This window comes from Crocodylus porosus, unplaced genomic scaffold, assembly GCF_001723895.1.
Source record: "Crocodylus porosus isolate Cpor-Errol unplaced genomic scaffold, CroPor_comp1, whole genome shotgun sequence".
NCBI classification, from domain to species: domain Eukaryota; kingdom Metazoa; phylum Chordata; order Crocodylia; family Crocodylidae; genus Crocodylus; species Crocodylus porosus.
This window is the reverse complement of record NW_017728943.1, coordinates 113,078,771-113,094,314: the sequence shown is the minus strand read 5'-3', so window position 1 is coordinate 113,094,314 and position 15,544 is coordinate 113,078,771. Positions and strand designations below refer to the sequence as shown.

The 15,544-nt window shown below is 47.8% G+C and overlaps 1 protein-coding gene across 1 annotated transcript in view; it reads left to right on the top strand.

Moving 5' to 3' along the window:
* TMEM181 (transmembrane protein 181) overlaps nt 1-15,544 on the top strand; it is a gene marked incomplete at its 5' end in the record, with an annotated part of 72,766 nt that overhangs the window by 23,608 nt on the left and 33,614 nt on the right. The gene's annotated exons all lie outside the window — the stretch shown is intronic.

Genomic DNA, 15,544 nt, shown 5'->3' with positions numbered 1-15,544 from the left:
AAGTGGGACCTGCACTCACATCTCCCATGTTGTGGGCAGAAATATCACCACACAGCTACTAGTGGTGGCAGTGTTACAGCCTGCTAGGGGTCTTGACCTTCCCAGAGCCCTGGCCTCACACTGAGCTGCCTGGCCTCTGATTGGAGGAGCTGGAAGCAGAGCTGGGAACCCCTCAGGTCACTGCTCAGATCCTGGCTGGAGCTGGGGAGCCTCTCCTGCTGGCTGCAGCCTCTCATAGGGGGTCCTGGAGCCCAGCCAGGAGCCTCTCCTGCCAGTCACACACCACACTGCTGAGGGTCCTACTGCTGCCTGCAGGTCTTGCTCTTTCAGGCTTTTCTGGGGCACTGCATCTACCCCACTGGCTCAGCTCTGTGAAGCCCCTTCCTTGTTGTCCCTCTCTAGGTCTTCTCAGAGTCAGCTGCACTGCCCCTTTTACTACCCCCCCAGTGACCCAAGGGGCCAATCAGGGGACATGGGGGGGGGTGAGTCTCTGGGGCCTGATTGGTGTGGAAAGGGAATCCCAAATCCTCCAATCATCTTTTACCCCTTCAAAAGCCCTGGGCCAAATCATTACCAGATTGGTGCAGAAAGGGAATCCCAAGGCCTCCAATCCTCTTTTGCCCTTTCAATACACCTGGGCTAGGTCACGGCCAGCTAGCCCATCTGTATCAAGCTGCATTAAGACAGCAACTTGAATTTAATTAAACCCACAAAACCAGCACTTCAAATTTATTAAATAAAGCTAAGGTTTTGGATACAGATATTTTTAAAAATCAAAATATGGTGCACACTTGCAACTAAAATTCATTAAACACTATGAACTGCAGTTAGTAAATTAAATCAATTACTTCAGGTCTTCCTGGGGAAAATGTTCCAAAATGCCTAGGTGAAAGTCATTTAAGTTCCTCCTTGCCTAATTCCTAGGAGAGTACTTATGGATAGTCTGCCCCACTGCTCTCCCCCTTCCCCTGGTTGGCAGTGGTGGATGAGGAGCACTGAGATGCTAGAGGACAAAGGCCTCCCTTGACACACTCCAGAACCTGTGCAAATGTAATGGCAAACACTTCATTTTGAAGCTCTTCTAAATAGTAGTTGTTTCCTAGAAAGTTATTTTTGGAACACTTCTGCTATTTTTGGAGTGTGTGAAGCGCATCAAATGCTCCGTCTGTCCAAAGCACAGTGTGAGCAGTGTCGCAAGGGCAGCACCATCTGATTTGTTGGATACTGTCACAGGTAGGTCCTGACCTCTGATATTCTTTCCTTACGCTTCTGTGCCTCTTCTGCACATATGCATATATAGATGTTATTTCTCTGCACTGTCGAACACAAAGAGGGTTGGAACAGCTCTTCCAAATGTTGGCCTGGTGATTGGGACACTCTTATGAGGTGATGTGATTTACACACATGCATACACACACATCACATGCATGTACACATGCATGTGTGATATATATATGTATATGTGCACCTGTGTATATACACCAGTATGAGTGTGTGTTTAGGCATAAATATGGTTGTAGAATATATATAGACACACACACATATATATAAATATGCATATGTATACACCCATGCATATGTAATATGTGTGTATATATGTCTGTGAATATATGTATATACACACACATATGCACATGTATCTGTGTATATATACCCGGTCTCTCTGTGTGTGTCCATGTTATTGTATACACCCGCCCTCCGTAGGCGCGCGCTTCCCCCAGGGGCGGGGCGGGGCGGGGCCGCCCCTCCTCTCCCAGTCGTGGGTGACGTGTCAGGGGACAGCATCACGTGAGCTCGGGGCGGGGCCGGCGCACACCACGCGTGCCCCGCCTTCCACCAGCCACGCTACCACCCCATGTCCCTCGCAGCACCCAGTAGCGTCACTTCCCCCCCCGCCCGCGCGTTCTAGGCGCGGCTGTTGGCGTTTCCGGGCGCGAGTCACGTGGCCGAGGGGGGTGTGGCCGCCATCTGACGCGCCCGGAAATAGCGGCGCTCGCAGCTGGCGGGTGTCGGCGGGCGCTGGGGGGCTGCGCTGGTGCGCATGCGGCGCTGAGATGGACCCGTGAGTGGCCGTTGGCGAGGCGCGCGCCGCTGGCGGGGGAGAGGCAGGGTCCGCGCGGCCATCGTGCTGCCCGGAGCGGGAGAGACTCCGCGTACCAGACCCCGGGCAGGACGCCCCGAAGCCACACCTCGCTGACTGGGAGCTAGCCCTGGGGTTGTTGCCCACGTGTAGGTGGCCGGTGGAGCCCTTTTTGAACGGGGGGCTGAGGATTTGGCAGGGGTGGCCGTTTATTGCCCGGTGGCGCGATATAGGAAACGCGTGGCGGGATCTGCAGGCTTGAAGGCAGCTGTGCTGGCCGGTTGGGTGCTTTCTGAGCCCTCCGCACCTGGAAAATGGGTCTAGCATTTTTTCTGTAATCCTCAAAAACTCTAAAAGCAGGGGGACAGTGAAGAGCTAGCGCTTTCCTGGGATGCCTCATGACCTGTTGCTCTAGGTGGGAGGCTTTCAAGCTGTTGGGTGCCCCCCTTGGAGGAAGGGGAGTGAAGAAATGTAGAGGTGCAGGCAAGAAGTGTGCAGGGAGCCAAGTGTTCCCACTTGTAGGCTTGCTAGGCACTTGCCATGGTCCTATACCCAAGGAAGGCCTGTCCTACCCAGCGAGTGCATGAAGACCAACAACCTTCGCTAGCTGGAATTGGGTGAGCCTGGGTAGCAGCACCTGGGGAGGTGTGTGCAGTGCTAACTCCAGGCCCCCATCTCCAGGGGCTTGTGACCATGTGCAGTCTGCTCTGAAGCCTATGCTGCTACTGTCCCCCAGGCTTGCTAGAAGTGAATTACTGCAGGTTCCTCTCCCTGAGCTGAAAGGGCTCCTTCCTGCTGTGCCTGGGCACTGGCAAGTGCTGCCAGAGTTGGAGGAGGAGGGCTCAATTTGAGTCATGAACGTGCTACTTCAAATCCTCTTTTCCTGTGAAAGGATTTTTGCCATCCTTGTTCTAGTGAGATGCTGAAAATCTTACTTGGAACATGAGAGCAAAATTATCCAAGTTGTTTCATTTCTCCAAGCCTCTATTTTTCAGCCAGGAGAACTGTGAAGATCCATGCCTGTTTTTTCTCCAAGGTACTTTAAAATCTTTATGCAAGAGAGTGGAAGATTCTGTTGCTGCTCAATGGTTAATAATTAAAACAAACAAAACCCCCATTGCTGCCCTAGATGGCCATCTGTATGGCAGAGAGTGCCCATGACTAACTGGTTTCATCAATAAATGCAGACCTTAAAAATCAAAACAGCTCACTTTTAAAATAGTAATGTACAGCAGTAATTTACAGCTACATAGCAATTGCCACCTAATAGCAATCTCAGCTTCTTATATAGTTATACCCTCATTCACTAGCTATTACAGGACCGTCTAGCTGGGAGCCTGTGAACCACACACAGCCTTTGATGGGTTAAAGTGTTGCCCCTAGGCTCCTGCCTGGCAGCTGCTCTCCAAATCATTCTGGCTGAATGCATTCAGAGTCTCCAAGCTCCAGTTTTCATTGTCTGCCCTTGTGCCAGGGGGCAGAGAAGTACAGCATGGTGTGGTCTCCGGGGAGCTGAGGATGAGTCTGAGCTGTGCGTGGGAGCAGTGCGGTGGGGGGGGAGGGGGGGCTTTGCACCAGTGTATGATGCAGTGGAGGGTGGGGTTTACAGTGAAGTGTAGTGCTGTGGGGTGGCATCTGGTAGTACAGCAGCTGGGGGTGTCTGTGCAGCCTGAAGGGCCTGTGGCTTGCCCTGGGCCCATGGGCATTTGTTTCCCAGCTGCTTATAAATTGGACGGCCATGAGTTATCATAATGGCAGCATGCTAGGAAGAAGGAACCTGAGGTCTTTTGGGTAGCATGGGAGAGCAGAGATCACAAAGGAGTGTATGGGTGAATGTAAATATAGTTATGGGGTGGGACAGGGTAGCACCTTGGAAACTAACTGGTTCAGAGAAGCATGCACTTTTGTAAGCAGCAGCCTACTTTATTAGGTTCTAGGTGACAAAGTAGGTTGTTGCCTACAGAAGCTCATGCCTGTGCACCAGTTAGTTTTCTGCCTGACTTCAGGTTACCATGGCTAAGCACCCCTCTCTCAGTGTAGCTAAAATATTTAAACAGTTTCAACCAAAATGATCCTCTTGAGCAATCTAAAATGAGAGAGAACAGTGTGGTTGGAGAGATGAGTGGGGTGGTTGGAAGAGTGCATCAGTGAGGCCATAAGACTAAAAGAGTGCAGGTGACCTGGGTTCTATTCCCTGTTTTGACACTGGCCTGCTGGGCTATATTCAGCAAACCACTTAATTTCCCCTGTGCCACAGCTTCCCCATCTGTAAAATAAGTATACTTGGTGCTCTGAGATGCTTGGGTGAGAAGTACTGTAAGAAGTGCTTGTGCTTCTGTGATAAAAATAATGTTCATAGAAGAGGGTGACTGGCCAGCTGCATGTTCAAAACATTGTTGCTAACGTGTCACTATGGATTGTATGCTTGCAGTTCATGCACTATTGTGGCTTCTCTGAGTTTAAAAGACAGTTAGCATGAGAGCAATTGCTTTCAGTGGTGGTCTGAACTGGGATGTTACTTGATCTTAAAAGCTAAATTAAATATTAATTAGTGGTCACTGAAATATTACAGCTTAGTAGTTATTTAAATTTTTCAGGAATTGGTCAGTTGGCAGTTTCCATAATGAATTAATTCAGAGTTCCTGGAAATCTGGATACTTAGCATTGGAGGGCTAAATTTTGACACCCCTTTCTGCGTCTTCCAGTCTGTGGACACATCTATACCAGGGATGTCAAACACATGGTCCACAGAATGGATGTGGCTTGTGAGAGGCTGGGAACTTGAAGGCAGGACCAACAGGGGTGGGTGGTGTGCACTGCTGAGATCTAGGGTATGGAGCCCTGTTGTGGATGCATGTTGGCAGCAGAGGGTGAGCACCAGTTCCTCACCATGTTGCTGGAGGTGGATCTGGATCAGGGCCATGAAGTTCCTTGGGGTCTAGATCCACCACAGTCTGGATCTGGCTTGAGGGGCCTGACAAGTTTGACAGCCCTGGTTTACTCTGCAATGGCAGCAGTATATTGTAGACATAACCAAGCTAGCTGCAAACTAGCACAGGTGTTGGTAGCAATCTGGTTGCAGTGTCCTGGGACTTGAGATGAGTTGCAAGACTTCCTGAGGTGATTGGTCACTAAACAAAGAGTCAGCCAACACTAAACTGCTTGTGTCCTGGCTAAACTGCCTCTCTTTGCATTGCAGTGTTGACATACCCTGTATTGATACGTGTACATATGCCTTTGTCTACATTTGTCCAGTCACAATGGATGACTTCAGTAAAGTTTGCTTACCATTTGAGGAAACATTTAGAGATCACGTAACTTATACTTTGCCTTTTCCAGAGGTGATGTGAACAGACTTTGACAACCGTTTGTTAGGGAAGCTTTTAGTAGGAGATTATCAACTTGCATTTATATAATTAGTATAGTTTAGGACAAGAGCCTCTTATAGGTTTAATAATAAGTACATAGAGGGATTACTTTACCTGTCTCTCTCATATGCTTCCATCTGTGGATTGGAACAAGGCAATTTAACAGAGGAACTGCATGTTGAATGGGGGACAATAGAAAAGGCTGTCCCTGATAGAAACTACTGTAGAATGTTACTTTTATGTTAGCTGAAGTTTAGCTGAAGTGTTTTTATTTTTGCTCTTATGGAAACAGCTATTGAACTGTAGTGACGCAAGTCATAGGGTGGCTGTTTTTGCACCTGCCAATATTTGTCACCTTTAGAACAAATCTGATATAGTTGCTAGGGTAAATTGCCAATGTGTCAGTATATGTCTTGGTGTTTTAGTACAGTTCAGGTGGTAGAACAGTGTGGCTCTGATGAGCTTAAACTCCGGCAGGTTCACAGCAAATGGCTTCAGAGATTGTGGTTGAAGTCTGCAGGCTCATTTTAACGCCAGTAATCTGTTAATTTAGATACCTAATAGTTAATTTGGTATCACTGTGTTAAAATGTGTAAAGTTCTTCATTGAGATCTACAGCTTGGGGGTCAAAACTGTTGTAGCTTGGCCTATGGCTGTAGTAATGTTGTAATGAAAAGTTGGCAGTAACTTAAAAAGAACACACATCATCTAAGAGAGAGTCTGATTGGTTGAGATTTGTAAGAATTCCTTTCTACTTCTGAAGCTGAAAATAAAATAAATGCAGAAAAGAAGATGGAAAGGGTGTTTTCTGTGTCCCAGTAAGTAAGTAGATTACTAGAGAAGTCTGGCATGCTCTGGAAATCTTGGGATTATCACATTCAAATCCCCTCTCTAGGGCAACTAAAGTGGTCTTACTCTGGAATCAGCGGGTGCATCTACATGTTCATTAATGCACTGTAGTTATGGCACGTGCCCAGAGAGTATCATCAGAATTGCTTGCTTCCCAAATTGGAAAGATTTATTGATAGGGGTACAGTGAAACATTTTTCTTGGCTAATGCCAATGGCCAATTATTAACCAGCCATATTGGCTGATACCAGTCCAATAGCTAACATACAGGAATACAGCCTGGCAGTTTAGAGAGTAGCCTCCTGTTGGTAAGTCTGTGGTATAGAAGGAGGCGGGGGGGGAAGGTGGTGTGCAGATCGAGGCTCCCACAGTAAGGGAGAGAGTGGGGCAGGGGTAAGCGCTGCCCAGCCAGGGGGTTGAATACAACCCCACAAGTAGCAGGAGGTGGAGAGCGGGGGCAGCTCCCTGCTGCTGCGCAGAACCCCAGGGGAGGCATGGGAGCATGTGTCACCCTGGATATGTGCTGGACAGAGGCAGGCTGCCCACTGTGGGCTTGGCGCTGGGGCTGTGCTAGCCTCTTCCTGGCATGGGGGCTAGGCTGGGGCTGTGCTTGGGGCAGGTGGGGGTAGTGCTGGGAGGCGTGGCTCTGGGATGAGCTATAACTGCTCCAAAATTCCCCATAGCCACCCTTGCCTGCCCTGCCCTGACCACAGTCCAGCTCCCTTGTTGGAAGGAGGTTGGCATGGCCCGTAGCCTTGAGCCTGCAGCAGGCAGCCCGCCCCCACCCCATGCACAAATATGGGGAGCACATGCCCCCTGGATGAGCCGCCTGCAGCTCTGTTCCACTCCAGGGGTTATATTTACTGCGCTGGCTGACCAGGCCCTGCCCCACTCCCTCCCTCACTGTGAGGGGGCCTCGATCTGCCACCCCCCATGCCTCTTCTCCCCCACAGACTTACCAGCCAGACACTGCTCTCCAAGCTGCATTCCTGGCTGCATGCACACTGCACATGCAGGTGGCATTTATTGGTGACATTATTGGCTACACCAGCCAAAAAAAGCCAGTGATGTTAATTTTCCTTTTATTGGTGCCAATCTGATATATCGGTGCACCTCTAACTATTGAAGATTTTCCTCCTAGAATTATAGTAAAAATGTATTCTCCCCTCCCCCAGCTCCCATTTATTTAGTAGTTTTATCCATAGATTTAGAGCTTTCATGGAACACAGCAGAAGCAAATGACAAAGTTGGTATGGAGTTGTTGACCCTAAAGCTACCCTGTGTGGATGTTTCTTCCCCCTGGCTTCATCGTCTTTTTCTGGGTTCTTTGCTGTTCTCCTTTACTTGGCTCAGGACTGCATTAAATTTGACCCCACTTCTTTATCTAGCATAGTCATTATTAATAAGCATGGCATAGGCACATACTTTAGCTTGTTACCAGCAAAGATGCCAGTGTCTGTGTGCCTAGTACATTTGTTCTGCACATATCAAAGCATGTGCATCGCTTACTGTTGCTTGCATCTCAGCTGTCCATGTGCTTAGCACTTGGAAACCCACCTAGGAAGTGGTGTACGTGTGGATCATTTGAGACTCGCCTTTTGCCAGGTGTCCAGAAATGATCAAGGCATGAATGACTGTTCCAGGTGAATAGTGTGTTCAGAACAGGGGATCGTGATATTGCACAGGGAGCACCTCTAAACTGCAGCCAAGGTTCTTGTCTGATGGCAATAGGAGGTGCACCGATGCATCGGTCCCGTATCAGACCAGCACTGATTTGAAGAAAATTGAGAGTATTGGCAGTCAGCTCTTTTTGTCTGATGTGGCTGATAAATGCCACATACATCCATACAGCCACAGTGCAGCACACAGCATAGCTTGATAATATGGAGAGCAGCTGGATCTCACTGTTAAGTCTGTTTTGGGGGAAGGGGCATGGGGGGGACACAGATCAAGGCCCCTGCAGTGAGGTGGGGAGTGGGGCTGGCACTGGAGCAGGTGGGGTGGGGCATGGGACAGAGCCGCGACTTGCACAGGGGGCTTGGAGGGGTGGGGGGCGGAGGAGAGATCCTGTTGCTGTATTCACCCTGGGAGGGCATGGGGGGCATGTGCCCTCCCAGATCTGTGTGCGGAGCAGGTTGGGCTGCTGTTGCGGCTGGGGCTGTGCTGGGCTATTCCCAGCAGGGCTGGGCTGCACTCAGGGTGGGCAGTGGCGGTGCTGGGAGTGGAGGTTGCAGGGGCTAGAGCCACCCCAAAATTCACCCTAGCCACCGCTCTTAGTGCTGCTGCTGCGTGCCCCAAGTGCAGCTTGGCCTAACCCCACTCTGGGAAGAGCCCAGCGCAGCCCTGACCCCAGCCTGCAAGGACAGCCCCACACACATCCGGGGGCACACGCTCCCTATGCTCTCCTGAGGTGTGTGCAGTGGTGGGAGTCACTGCTCCCCCCCTTCCCCCCCCCGCCAGAAAAGGGGATCTATCTTGTGTCCTGCCCCTGGCTGTATAGTGCTTGCCCCTACCCCAGCTCCACTCCTTTCCTCACTGCAGGGGCTTTGATCTACCCCCTCCACACCCTTTTCCTTCCCTGTTGCCTCTTTCCCCACAACAGACTTACCAGCCAGATGCCGGTCTCCAAGATGTGGGGCTGCATATCAGAATCAGATCGGTATTGGCTGATACAGCTCATTAAAAATCTGCCATTGGTATCGGCCCAAAACATCTCTATGGTGCACCCCTAGTAGGAATAACACGGGGTCACTAGAGGACCTCTCTAAATCAGACTTGGCAATTAACAAGGATGAGGATCCCATAGAAGTACAGGAATTGATAGCCATTGCAGAGTGAATGCAAATGACTCCTGTTCAGCCTCAAACCTTTTGTAATCAGTTTATCATTGGAAAGAGTATTGGGCAGACTTACAGTGCAGAGGTTTTGCAACTTCATGTAATGACAAGGAATTATGCAAAAACTATCGAGGGGTTTCAATTAATGCATTTTCCTAATTGTGGTTGTGCATTTGATGGTATGCATTGTGCCCATAATCTGCCTAACCTGTAGGGCCAAGGAGTTGGTAGCATGGTTCAGGGGTGACTGTAGGTTTACGTGCTTGGTTGAGCTGGAACTTTCTCCCTTCTGACCTTGACAGTCATCAGTGGTATTTCTGCTCTCCTGCCTTATTGATGACCCCATCTATCTACTATGGCTACTGCGGAAGAAGAGGAAGGTGGTTGGAGCACAGTCAGCTTCTGAAAGGGGAGAGGAAAGGATGCTGATGCCTTTGTTTGGCCTCTCAGTAGTTATAAGCTGAGATGTAGTGACTATTTGAGTGTTATCATGTGGGTTATTCTACCCAGAAAAAGGGGTTTTCTGTGTGATGAGACCTGTCAGTTGCAGGAGGTAAGTGATGTACAATCATATTACACAGGAACAAAGGTGTTATTCATGGTCTCTTACAAACTCGGATTCCCCCCACATTACTGGCATGCTAGCAAACTGCAATTTTTATCAAAGCTGGAATGCTGTGTTTACTTGCTTTCATTACCAACTACCCAGGCTTTGGGGTTTGAAATCAATCTTTCTCAGAATGCTGAGTAAACTTTTTATTTTCAATTCACAAAAAAATCATGGTAAAATTGGCTTTGCTCCCTTTTTGCTTTTTTCTTCCTGAAGAAGAAAAGTGGCAGAAGAGGAATGGCATTAATGGAGGTCCTTCCTGGTGCTCTGGCTCAACTGCATGGCATTTTGTTTAAGGCAACATACATAAGTATTCTTAAAATACCCCAGTGTGGAAGAAAGTGGTGTTCCAGGTCTTTGCTAGAGAGCCAGTAAGTTATGTGCTGGAGACTTTCAAAAGTCTGGTTCCACCACTCCCCATTATGAATTGGAGAGGCCTTTTGAATTTTGAGGGTGTAATTTAACTTGTGCTTTTTCAGCTGAACCCAGATATCCAGGTGGAATTTCTGCTGATGGGGACAAACTTGCCTTTGTCAATTCTGAAGAGTGGCAGAAGATCTGAGAATATTGGCTGTATATTAGAGCAGGGGTCAGCAAACTACAGCCTTGCAAGCCACAACCAGCCTGTGAAGCCATTGGATCCAGCAGCCTGAGGAACCAGAGGGCTTTGACTGTGCCCATGCCCCTGCTCACATTGAGCAGGGAGGAGCTGTGCTGAGGCTGGACAGCTTTCAGCTGTGCCCATATAGCAGCTGGAAGGTGAGGGATGGGGAGAGGGGGAAGTAGCAACAGTGCAGGTTGAGCTCCCAGGTGCCTGGCTTCAGCTTGGGCACAGGGAAAGGCCTCCACTAGTGACATGTCCCCAAAGCTGCCCTGATTGGAGCCAGGTTGTTGTGGTCTGTGGCTTGAAAAGGTTGCCAGCTCTTGTGTAAGAGTGAATCTCTGCCAGTTACAGCATCCAGGTTCTCCTTTCCTGTTCAGATACCTGAGCTTCAGCTCTTTGGGCCCCTGTTGAGTACCAGGGTGCTGGAAAGGACATATTTAAACTAGGTTTGCCAGCAGGACGCTTCCATACTACTGTGGCTATTCCTGGCATACTAACACACCCTGCAGTAAATTCCCAACTCTTTTCTCTGGGTGCCTGAAACAGAGTACAGAAGATACTGTCCTGATGGGAGAAGACCTGGGTGCCTGTCCATTGGAGAGCCTGCCGTTTGGATAAGAACACCTTGAGAATTGCCTCCAAGGGACCTGGTGGCACTTCTGGTGGGTGGGGATGATGGTGCAAGGATTTATTGGGTATTCCCTAATAGTTTGCAGCCGTAATTGGTTCTGACTCTGTGTGTGGAGTTTAGCCTGCTCCTGGCAGTAAAGACCATCTAATTTAAGTTTTCACACCAGGCAGAGGCTTAGACATTAGGAAATTGGTACTGTGTTTGTTTGTCCCTGGGCCACAGAATTACAGAACTAGCAGGGAATGCTGACATATCCTGGGTTGGGAGAAGCTTTTGCAGTTGAAGGGGTGGGGTGTCAGCTGTTTTTAAGCACCTGTTTGTTTTCCATCAATAGTAAAAAAAAAAATAACTCTTTGGCACTGATCATGGCATCATAAGGAGCATGAGTATGCACTGGATTGATTGTGCTGTGTTCCTTTGTTCCACTTGCTCCTCACTGCCGCTGTGGTCTGCTGAGTGCTGGGAGCAGTGACATATTATGGCTTTGGGCACTTAACTGAACAAAAGTTCCTAGGGGTTAGCATAGTAGAAGGGAACATGAAGTTCATTTTAAAAAAAAAAAAAAAGGCCCAAACTCAGCATGTACTAAGTTTGGCCATTTACAGGAGACCTTTGCAGGAGTAACATAGAAAACTTAGGAATCCTGCACCATCTCTGGTTCCTACTATCTACTGGATACAAAAAAATCATTGACTTAATATTGACTTTGGATTTATGACACTTCACAACCTGCCTGACATCTGATACCCCAGATATGCTTGCTGTAAATTTGCTTCTTTTCTACCTTGGAGAACATAACGGCAGCAGAGTCTCCCTATGCCTGACGATGGGTGTTTGTGCCCAGAAGCTTGCAAAGAACTTTTTTTCAAATTCTTAGTTGGTCTAATAAAAGATATCACATCTACCCAAAGAACCTGGTACTTAGGCCAACACAGCTACAACCAACATTTCTGCTTCCTAGCTCCTAGTAGTGAGATGGTGGGGAGCTGGCTCCCTGGGCAAGGTGCTTTGAATTAAAAAACCCCCATAACCCTCTGACTGGCAATGCAGAAATGAGGAGCGGCCAGCATCCTCCTTTTTGCACTCAGTAGAAAGGGAACTGTAGCAGCTGAAAGAGAACAGAGCCTTGTGGTTCACAGATACCCTCCAGCTGTCCCAAAGCAAATGCCTTTGGCTATCTTGCCAATGCATCCTGCTGGTGCTCTCCTTCAAGCGCTCTGCTCAGCATCAGAGCCTCCATTTGGTACAGGCAGGAGGAAGGAACAGTCTCCTTGCAGATTTCTGGCATTGTGTCCAGACCAGAAAAAATAAGAGTTTTTTTCTAGACTGCAGGCTGAATAAAGGGGTGTGGCATGTAAAAGGATAAGTGTCCCTTTAGTTTTTATACTGCAGGATACGGGGGGATGCTTGTTAGATAGAGGAAATAGGCAGAAACTGTTCACTTAACATCAAGGCATGCCTGTAGACATGCGGGGAGGCTGCTCCAACACACTGTAATTACAGCATGCCAGTTAGCGTGCCCCCAGCAGCTTCTGCGTCTTGAACTCAAAGCACTCCACCACCATGTTGAAGCATGGGGGCACTGATGCACCAGATGTTGCAGCTGCTTTAATTAGTGCCCTCCTTCTTCCCCCATCCCTGGAACATGTGTAAAAAATGCCTAAGGGATTCAGTCTGTCATGCTGAATGGTGTGTTGAACCTAGCCTTGATCCTGTGATGGTCCCTTCTCCTTTTCACCTTCCTGGTTCCTGGAGAAAGGAGGACTGGCTAAGAGGGATGCAAAGGGTTACTTTTAAGTTAGCTTAATCCCCATAGAGTGACCTACTAATAACTGCCCTGTTCAAGGACAGCACCCCTAGTTTGAGGACGGCAAAATATGACTGGGGGTGTGTGGGTGGGAGAGAACGTTCGTTCTTTTCCTATGGGTCTTCTCCCTGTTCCTCAGTCTCAGGTATGTGAGCCCAGGACAGGGATAGTCCAGGCTGGTTCAGCTAAAGTGAACTAACCCCATGACCTTGTTCACCTCGGTTTTTAAGGAATTTGCATCTAGCAGCATGACAGCTAGACTATCCTGTTACACAACAGGCAGCAACTTCTATGAACTCTCTGGCCACTTGCCTCGCTTCAGCCACTGTCCCACAAAATACTCATTACATATGGGATGGTTACTTACTAAGCTGTGGAGTCAGATCTGGGTTATCCTAATTCATGGGATAGTTCCAGGGACAGCTGCTTAACCTTCTTAGAGCTCTGTGCCTCTGGGCTCCCTGTCAAAATCCCATTTGATGCTTCCTGCTGGGATGCCTTCTCAAGATAGATTGTTGCCACCAAGATAGGTATTTGTGACTTTCCCAGTGCCATTCAAAAAATACCCCATGTGTGTCATTCCTCAATAAAATATAGAAAATATATTGAAATGAAAGAGCTCTCAGAATCGTACACAAGAAATGTATTGTGTGACTCATTTATAAATACCGAGGAAATTTAGCAAGATAAACAGTTTTGTACTTGGTGCTTGGCATAAACTGGCCAAGTTAAATCATAATAGAAGCTGTGTAGATAAGCTCTTAGTCTAAAGGAGGAAGTTTCCTTTGATATTTTTAATATAAAGGGGCATGGCCTACAGAAAAATAGCACTTTCTGAAAAATGTGTGCCTAGAATGAAAATTTGTGAAACAGATGCATTGGAATTTATTTTTTTTCTGATCTGTTTTTATTTGTGCATGTTACAGACCTGTGGAGAGTGTTACTTCTGTATAGTCAGTCAGCCAGGTGTTTTCTCCCGTGTTTGTGGCTTACGGCAGTTGCACTGTGAGAACCTGGGCTGTGTTTGCAGGGTGCTACCATGATTATCCTGTAAAGCCAGTTTTTGCAAACTTGTGCTGTGGACAGTGACTCACTTGCAGCTCTGTTAGCTTCTGCATTTCTACCTTAAGCATTGTGCTTATACAGGCTCATTTTTTATTTTCCCACCCCTTTTCATTCCCTAATCCCCACCCCCACAGGAGTGAGTTGGATTCAGCTGTTTAAAACTTCACACCTTGGGGCCATGTTTTAACAATCTTATATTTATGCAGTACTTGGTAGTCTGAAAGATTGCAAGTTCTATGAATTGCTGCCTCCTTGCTTAAACAAAACTATTCCCGAGGTAGGATGTGGCCAGTATCTGCCCTTTGTCAAGCCTGCCTCTCCCAAAGTGGGGTAGTCCAGGGAGTCTCCTTGGCAGGCTTCCAGATGATCCTGGCTCCCTCTGGTCAAAGATCTGAGCTGTGCAGAGGGATGCCTGCCACTTTCCTTCTAAGATACTAAGAGCAGCCATACAGGGAGCGTGAATACTACTGGCAGTGGGTGAAAAATTGTTCTTGGGAAAGCTTATGGGAAAGGCTGTTATATGGCTTTTAAAAGTCTTAAGCCTCTTTGTTTTCATGTCAGTAACATGTTCGATTTTGTTTTGTTTTAAGGACAACATTAACTTCCTGTTCTTCCTATGGTATGCAAATGACTGAAACAATTTGGGGGCTATTTGCAGTTCCTAGTGGGACTGCAGTATGCAGAAGACTGAAACCATCTGGGGGCTAGCCAAGCTTTCTGTCACAAGTACCTTGATGCTGAATTTCAGATGCATTTGTTCAGTGCTTTTTATCCATTCTCAAATTGTACCAAGCCCTCCTCCCCCCCCCAAACATGCAAGGAGCAGCAAAAGGGCATGTTGTGTATATAGGTTTTTACCTCTTGTGGTAGACCACTAAGATGTTTAAAATAACTGGCAGCTATCTGCTTCAGAAAGATGTATCCAATACTGTACTGTCCTGTCTCATTGTCCCCTGATGCTGTAGCCCTATGAGTAAGGAATGCAGGTTGGAAACCTCTTTTCCAGCAAGTGCTCTGTTGAACGGTGATGAACTGGGGCAGAAGCTTTCCAGCTTTGCTCTGCAGGGGCTTGCAGAACAGTTGGGGAGTGTCTGCTGTAACACACTTTTATACTACCTTTCTATTTAAAATGCTGCAATATTAACTTAAGTCTAAAACCCAAGATTGTGCTGCTTACATCTGGATACATACATCACCCTGACTAAAATGCTGCATCTTGCTGCACTGGGTTAGATTTCCAAGGTAGTTGGTGATTTGTATATCCTGTACATAAGCATTATCATTTTTAGTTGGATGCAAACCTTGATGGGATATAACAGAATTCATGTCTGTATTCCATGCAGCTGGATGCAGGCAGAATTAGGGTCTGGTGTTATATCTCATCCTGCTGTGGGTGGAAACCTACTGAAATTGCAATTTTGTGGAAAGTGTGAAATCCAGCACTGCCCCTGAAATCTGGCAATGCCTGGGAAATCCACAGGAGGGGAAAAAAGAAAAACTTACTGAAAATAAAATACTGGCTCCCCAGAAGGAGCCCCAGTACTCCTCATGGCTCTGTGGTCTGGCTACCCAGCCTGCCAGCAGGAAACAAAAAGGGGTGGCCCTGCAATCTCCCCATGAACAGCCAGGTACCTCCTCAAGTTCAGTAGACCCCTGACCATAGTGATTAAGTTCAAGAACATGTTTACACACA